This window comes from Caloenas nicobarica, chromosome 18 (genome assembly GCF_036013445.1).
Source record: "Caloenas nicobarica isolate bCalNic1 chromosome 18, bCalNic1.hap1, whole genome shotgun sequence".
NCBI lineage: Eukaryota > Metazoa > Chordata > Aves > Columbiformes > Columbidae > Caloenas > Caloenas nicobarica.
The window spans coordinates 1,855,250-1,862,177 of NC_088262.1; the positions used below are offsets into that span (position 1 = coordinate 1,855,250).

At 45.4% G+C, this 6,928-nt stretch overlaps 1 long non-coding RNA gene across 1 annotated transcript; it reads left to right on the forward strand.

Annotated features, from left to right (window-relative positions):
* Positions 1 to 1,168: 1,168 nt before the first annotated feature.
* LOC135995997 (uncharacterized) lies at positions 1,169 to 6,125 on the forward strand. Its single transcript, XR_010607225.1, has 3 exons — positions 1,169 to 1,239; positions 3,220 to 3,265; positions 6,073 to 6,125. It is a non-coding gene; the product is annotated as an uncharacterized LOC135995997 (long non-coding RNA).
* Positions 6,126 to 6,928: the final 803 nt, after the last annotated feature.

Sequence of the window (6,928 nt, forward strand, 5' to 3'; positions counted from 1 at the left end):
AAGATGTCATGGCAGGAGTGGGTTTGGGAGAAAAAGCAAAACCAGCCCCAGCACATTGTGGTTAATAATAAGCAATTTGCAGTCTCCCTTTCCATTCAGCCAAGTACATGAAAGATTTGAATTTCTAATTTAACAATTGCATTTTATGTTTTATGAGATGCAGAAAGTTTTTATGAATCTGCGTCTCTGCCTTTTATTGGCTGGAAACTCATTCTTTCACTGCATTACAGGAGCCCTCCAAAAATCAAAGGCTTCTTGGAGAGCCAGGAGGGAGACGCCGATCTCTGCAGGGTCTGATCTGTCTCAGGGAGCATCTCAGTTCCAGCTCTGCTACCTACACTGACAAATTCAGCCCTTCAGGTGTGCGACAGCTCCCCGTGCTGCTCTGTTAAGCACCAAATTACTCTTAGTCTGTAGTGAGAAGGCTGAATTTTGTCCGGTTTAATAGAATATATAACAAACGACCCAGTCAGCTGGAACCAGAAACGTGCACAGAAATTGTCTGAGCCCATGGGATGAGACACAACACGTGTTGAAGCGCAGTGCAAGGGAGGCTGTGCAGGATCATCTCCCTGCTGTGACGCGTCGCTCAAGAAAAGCAGCCAAACACAGAATGGAAGCAAACATGCAAATCAAAGGTGAGCGTTGCTTCAAATACCAACATCCACCACCTTTATTGGCACAATAAAATATTCTGTTGAAGGTGCAGCCCCGTGTTTTCAAGATGACCCTTGCTCAGACTGCAGGGAGGTGCCGTTTGTACCCACCTGTCCCCAAGGCTGGTCTCATTTCTCGTGGTGTCAGCACGGGTTGATCTGGATTGGCCTCCACCCCTCCCCGACACGGAAGGACCAGGAGGGAGCGCTGGGAGGAAATCCAGCGCAAAGGATTTGTTTGATAATCCCAACTTTATTTACAAAGGGAGAGAAGGCGACTCGTCAGGCACCATTGCATTGCCGAAAAGAAAACTGCAGACTTAACAAGAAATGTTGTCAGTTTGGGCAAGGGAGCATTTTGCAGTGGGAAGTCCCTGGACATGCCGTGACATGAAGTCCTGATTATATCTGTGCTGCTGCTGTTTTGCAATTTGCTTGCTGTTGTTTTCCTGTGGTGTGAGAAAGCTTTTTGGACATCCCAGTGAGACGCTTTACTTTTATGTGCCCCTTTTCTGGGATTTTGAAAATTTTTTTTTAGACTAACATGCTCTGCTGTTGCTGTCTCTCAGCTACTTCAGAAGAGGTAAGAAAGCAGCTTCCCCTTTGGCGTCAAGAATGCAGGAAGGACATAGGGTAGAAGGGGAGAGGAAGGAGTTTTTTAGTGTGTCGTGGTGTGTACCAAGATCTGCTGTGGGGTCGTGGTGTTGGGAGAGGGACTGGTCCTTCTGCGCTTGGCCGATGGGGACAGCGACAGGGACTTAACGCATCCCACCGGTGGGTTTGGTTCATGTCCCCCCTACAGCCACCCACAGCCCCATCAGCCCCAGCTTCCCGCAGATCTTCTACGAGGATTTTGTGACGCGCCTTGCAAAGCAAGCTGGCCACTGCTTTTACACCGAAGGGTCCCATCCCGCCCTGGGGATCTGCCCAAGGGTGGAGGAGGCAGCGAATGGTCCCTCCTGCCGTCTCGGCTCAGGGTCACCACGGGGAAGGTGACACGGGTGGTGGCGGCCACTCCTCCCGCCCGCACAGGTGGGACAGGGAACCCGTGGCAGGTACCAGCCCAGCCCCCAAAAGTGTGAGGTGCCTTTAAGGATTACAGTAAACCGTTTCATAATTTTGGGCAAGAATTATATTAGTTTTCCAGACAGATTTCAGAGAGTAACTGGCCTGGTAAATCCTGCGGGGCAAGAACTATGTTACAGGTGTACCACAGCGTAAATTTAATTTATTAATTACTATTTCTAGGAGATTATTAACAAGATTCCTCTGGTCTCCTTTCTTCCTACTTAAAAAAGCAATTTTTACATTAAATTTTCAAGGGAAAGCGTGTTCCAAACCGTATCATTTTTAATAGTGACATGGTCATCTGCTGTATTAACACATAAAACATTCTGAAGACAAATATAAGTCCTGATTATTCACAAATATAATTGCTGATTATTCCCTGATTTTCCAAACAAGGGTTAAAGCCAATGCTGCTATATTTAAGTTGCTTTGGCTATTAGTGCACTGTCACAATCCAGCTTTTTAATCTGAATATAGCTGCTATTTTAGCTATTTTTAATTTCGTGTTTAAAGCCCTGACAGTTCACAATTATCAAGCGAACATGTGAAACTTTTCTGCAGGATTTGAGCTGTAGTTCTCAGAATCAGATACTGTTCAGCATCTGAGTTGAACAGGCCTCACTGCCTGATAGGTCAGAGCCAGCGTCCTCAGCTTCCACCGAAAAACAACCCAAAAAACAACCCAAAAAAACAAACAAGAAACGTGGGTAGAAAAAGTCAGAATTTGTTTAGCGTTTTTGATTTTTTTTAAGACTTCCTGAATGGACTGGCAAATGCTTTTTCCAGCACTTCATCCCGGGACAGGCTGGGCTGCAGGATTTGGGGCAGGGAGTTACGAAGCGTGCGGCGCAGTGACGGTGGGCAGGTAACGGCTTCTGGTGGCAACACCAGGGCATGGCCAGAAAAGACCTAAAGACCTCCTCCATTCAACCACAGCCCGGGAGAGGGGTTGGTGCCAGCACAGCATTCAGGTGGTACCTGGTGGATCAGCTCCGATGGCTTCGCAGGGCGCAGGCATCATCTTTTCTCTGTGGTAGCCAAGCGTTAGGAAAGCGTTTGGACGTTGGCTTAGGACCCGCCGGTGGGCAGATGACAAAGTTTCTGCTGGGGGAGCCGCAAAAGCCGTAGGGAAAGTCGTACAGACTGTGGTGGGAGAGGTGAGAGAAACCAGCATCGTGCCCTGCTCGGAACGTTCCAAATCTGAGTTTTAGTCGGTATTTTGAGGCGAAGTTTTCCTTTCTTTGCTTCGCGTGGTTCGCACACTTTGTGAACGTGTGGTCCGGTGAGATGGGGCTTAATGCAGGGCAGCAGGTGGTCGGGTCCAGCAACTGCAGCCAGGTCTGATCCACCCCAACGCTCCTGCTTTCCTGGGCTGCTCGAGAGTCCCTTTCCCTCTGGAGAATATACCTATATATATATATAAAACCGTTGTGTAAAGAAAGCTGATTCCTCCTCTGTTTGCAAACGACATCCTAACTTTCCTTCTCTTCCACAGCGGGAACCCCTTCCTGTAAACACAAGGCAGCCCTGTCGAAACATTGGTAATAAGATTTTAACTATTTTCTTTGGACATTTCACTCCTCGCCCTCTTCTTTGTGGATAGTGGTTGAAGTGATAATTAGTAAATTCTGGTACTCATCCAAAAATGCGCCAGCGCTGAAATTGTACACAGACACACGAGAGACGCGTGTGCACAGATTGTCAGCACCCCAGCTTCTGCCATTGGCAGAAACAGAAAATTATGGTGTAGACCCCCTGCCAGAGACTGTAAACATGCAGTTATAACAGAGTATGTTAAATGGTAATGAGCTCACATTTATACAGCGCTTTTCATCCAGAAGAACCCGACTGCTTTGCAAACTGCTGGGCGGTTCTGAAAGTCACTGCAGGGCTGCTAATGGGCAGCCACTTTGGGACAATTTAGGACAGGAAGTGAAAAATGAAGGAAAACTCAAAGATCCCCCAAAATAGCTTGTTTACAAGAAACGCAGACTAAAAAAGTGTCGAAGCTGCAGAATGTACAACGGATTATTTACAGAATGTGCAGTGGCTTATTTATGTGACAGAGAAACTCCAGTGGAGATCAAAATAACATTGTATGAGCAAAAAGTATATAAAAAATTAGGACATTTTTTCCAGCCCAAGTTGGATGTGCTGACTTTACTATACTGCATGTCAATGCAAAGGTTCATTTAAAGGAGTGTGCAAGGACAGTTTCCATTTGTAATGCTAATTTAGTCATAAATTCTCCAACACAAGACACAAGTCCAGCTCTGTGCCATTCACTCATGGAAAATGTTCCCGAGGCTCCGAATAACTGAAGTTTTGGTTGGGGTCACAGAAGGAGAAATAAAAAGAACCTTATTTAACTGGTTGAACTAAAACCGACAAAACGTGAACTTCTTAAAAAAATCGAAGTCTAGTATTTTTCAGTTTGCGGGTGCTGCAGTTCGGATGAATTAAAGCACAATTTTCCTACATGGGCCAACTCACCTTATCTTACTCCATCCCTCCCCATGGGCCCCAACAATTTAACTGGGGGGCAATGGGACATCCCAGGAGGGGACAAGAGCCCAGGACTGACACTCGCAGACTGAAAATGAGGCAGCTGAAATACCCTCCCAAGAAACATCGAGACAATCTTTCTGAACGGAACTCTTTTAGACTTTCGATGAAATGTTTAAGCTTTCGGTAAAGACAAAAACCTTTAATGTTTTCTAGGATATATATTTTTAAACAAAAGTCTGATTTTCTCCAGAAAACAAGGCATGTTATGTGAATATTTTCCTTTTCTGAAAACCCCATGTTTCCGTCAAAGACCAGTCCCAGTCGGTCAGTGGGAAGGGAGCCAAGAACGAGTGCTGAAGAGAGTAAGCTATGGGATAAATAATTAGCCCAGAATTTGCTCTGAATTTTCCTTGAATTGGTTCTATATAACATGCTTCAGGGTACTCTAATCAAGTATTTATTTAATCATTGACTCTAAATACATTTTATAGAACTAGATGGAATTTCATAGAAAGTAATTTTTCTTTCTCTTATACTGTTATAAATCTATAGGAACATCTTGATCTTCAGTGACACCCTGGAGAAAAGATTCTTAGTTTCTATTTATCATTAGGATCCATGGCTTTATTGAAAAAACCCCTATATTCCCTTCCTGCTCCTCCCCTTGCTCCTTTTTTTTTGTCGGGGGAAAATTAAACACAGAAAAGCAAAACAGAGAAGCAAAGCGAAGCACACTCAGCATTAATTTGGCAACAGGGAAACTCACTAAAACAGATTTTATTGTTTAAAACTGAGACTGAAGTTTTCCTTCTATAAAAAAACAAACCTCTCTGACATTTCTTGGAAATATTGCTAGCAAATGGATCATGTATTCCATTGCACGGGAGATGCAATTAGATTTCTGCAGGTTTGTAAAACAAACTATAGTCGAGTGCTGTCATGGAACCAGTGCTCTGATTTCCAGTTGGATAACCGAGCTTTTCATTAGGGCTCCAGTGGTGCAACTGTTCTGCAATTCCTAAAGCTGCCTAAGGGATTTGAATGTCAAATTCTGATTGAAATTATTGTGAACTGCACATAGTCTGAAAGGATCTGAAACGTTGGCCTATATATTCTCTTTGTGTAAGTAGGAAGGATTTGCTTAGCGGAGAAAAACTTTACAGGAGGTCTGAAAAATTCCTGGATGAGATCCTCTGCTGCTGGAACTCAGTGGACTTTACCCGATACGATTGGATCATTTTTAGCCACAAAGTGTAAAAGCCACCGTCATTTTTTCTTCCTTGCAAAGGAAGAGCCTTGTGGACGCCACATAATCCAGACCTTCATACCGAGGAGGTCTTCGCCTTCCCTCTGGAGCGTCTGGCACAGCTATATTATGCTTTCTGCTTTGGAGAGATTCCTGGTGTGATCTAGTCTCGGACCTGATCACGGATTAGGTGTTTCTGATAACTATGGAGAGCTCTCCAGCAACGCGGCATTTCCAAAACTTGCAGAGAGTGAGAAAAATGTTTCAATAGTCAATTTACATTTCAAACTAAAAAGCCATTGCAATTTTTTCTGCCACTTTGGAAATTATTAATATGGACTGTTTCAACTATTTCAGCATTCCTACTGCCCCGGCTGCAAATGGCTTTGTTAGAAATTGCTCAGAATCTATTGTTTTGTGAAGTTTTGATTTCAGGTAACAGAAGAACTCCCAAAGCCAAATGAAGGGTCTGTAGCTGATGTAAGTGACGTCCCGTGCTCATTTCGAACCAGTTTTTGCTTTCCTTCACCTTTTCCCCAAGTGACTTATTCTCCTGCTAACTCTGAAATTCCCTCGGGGTTCTGATTTCCCCAGGGGTCTTCAATAAGGAGGGGACCCTCACGATGAAGCTGGTGAACGTACGTGCCATCGACAGCTTGTTCTCCGATGTCGCCGACGCTTTCAACGAGCAGCACGGGGGTCACGCTGCCATGCTGAGGGCTGCCCGAGAGCTGGGGGAGGTTTGTGGCTGCGCTCCCACGGCCGCTCTCAGCGCCTGCATGGACACCCTGCGGCACGAGCACGGTACGCCGGGAGCTGACAACTCAGTGAGGCCAACCTTAAAGTAATCAGGACCATGTGAACTTGCAGCATCCTCATGGGCGCTGCCGCGTCACCGGACCCGTGTCTGGAGCTGGTCAGAACCCCCGTCATTGCTGCTTCGCACGCTGTATGACACGGTATAGATAGATTTCAGATTTCTTGGAGATTCTGGCCATTTTTATAGCTTGTTTCTACTTTATGGTACAATACAACATTTCCGCCTGGGCTGACTGATCTTTAAAACACATTGAGAGATCTGGCTTTTCTAGTGGCACCAACTCCAGCCCTGCCCTCTGACGTTGCCTTTGTGCAGAACCAGCCCCGAAACCTGGGGGCACCTGATCAGGAGAACAATGAGGTGTCTAATGGAGGATTAGGACGGACTTGCAACGCGCTTTTCAGAAAAGACTCACCCAATACCCTATGCTTTTCACTAAACGAACAAACAGAAAAGATAGTTCACATTTAGCCAGGTGGAAAGACTATTGATTTCACCGGAGGGAAGCCAGAGCAGCTGTATCAGGGATGATTTTGGCCTCATGTGCTTCAGGAAGTCCTTGAGGAAGTTATATATGAGTCTACTGGGTTGCTACTGGCAAACGCCTCTATTATATAGCACACGCACACA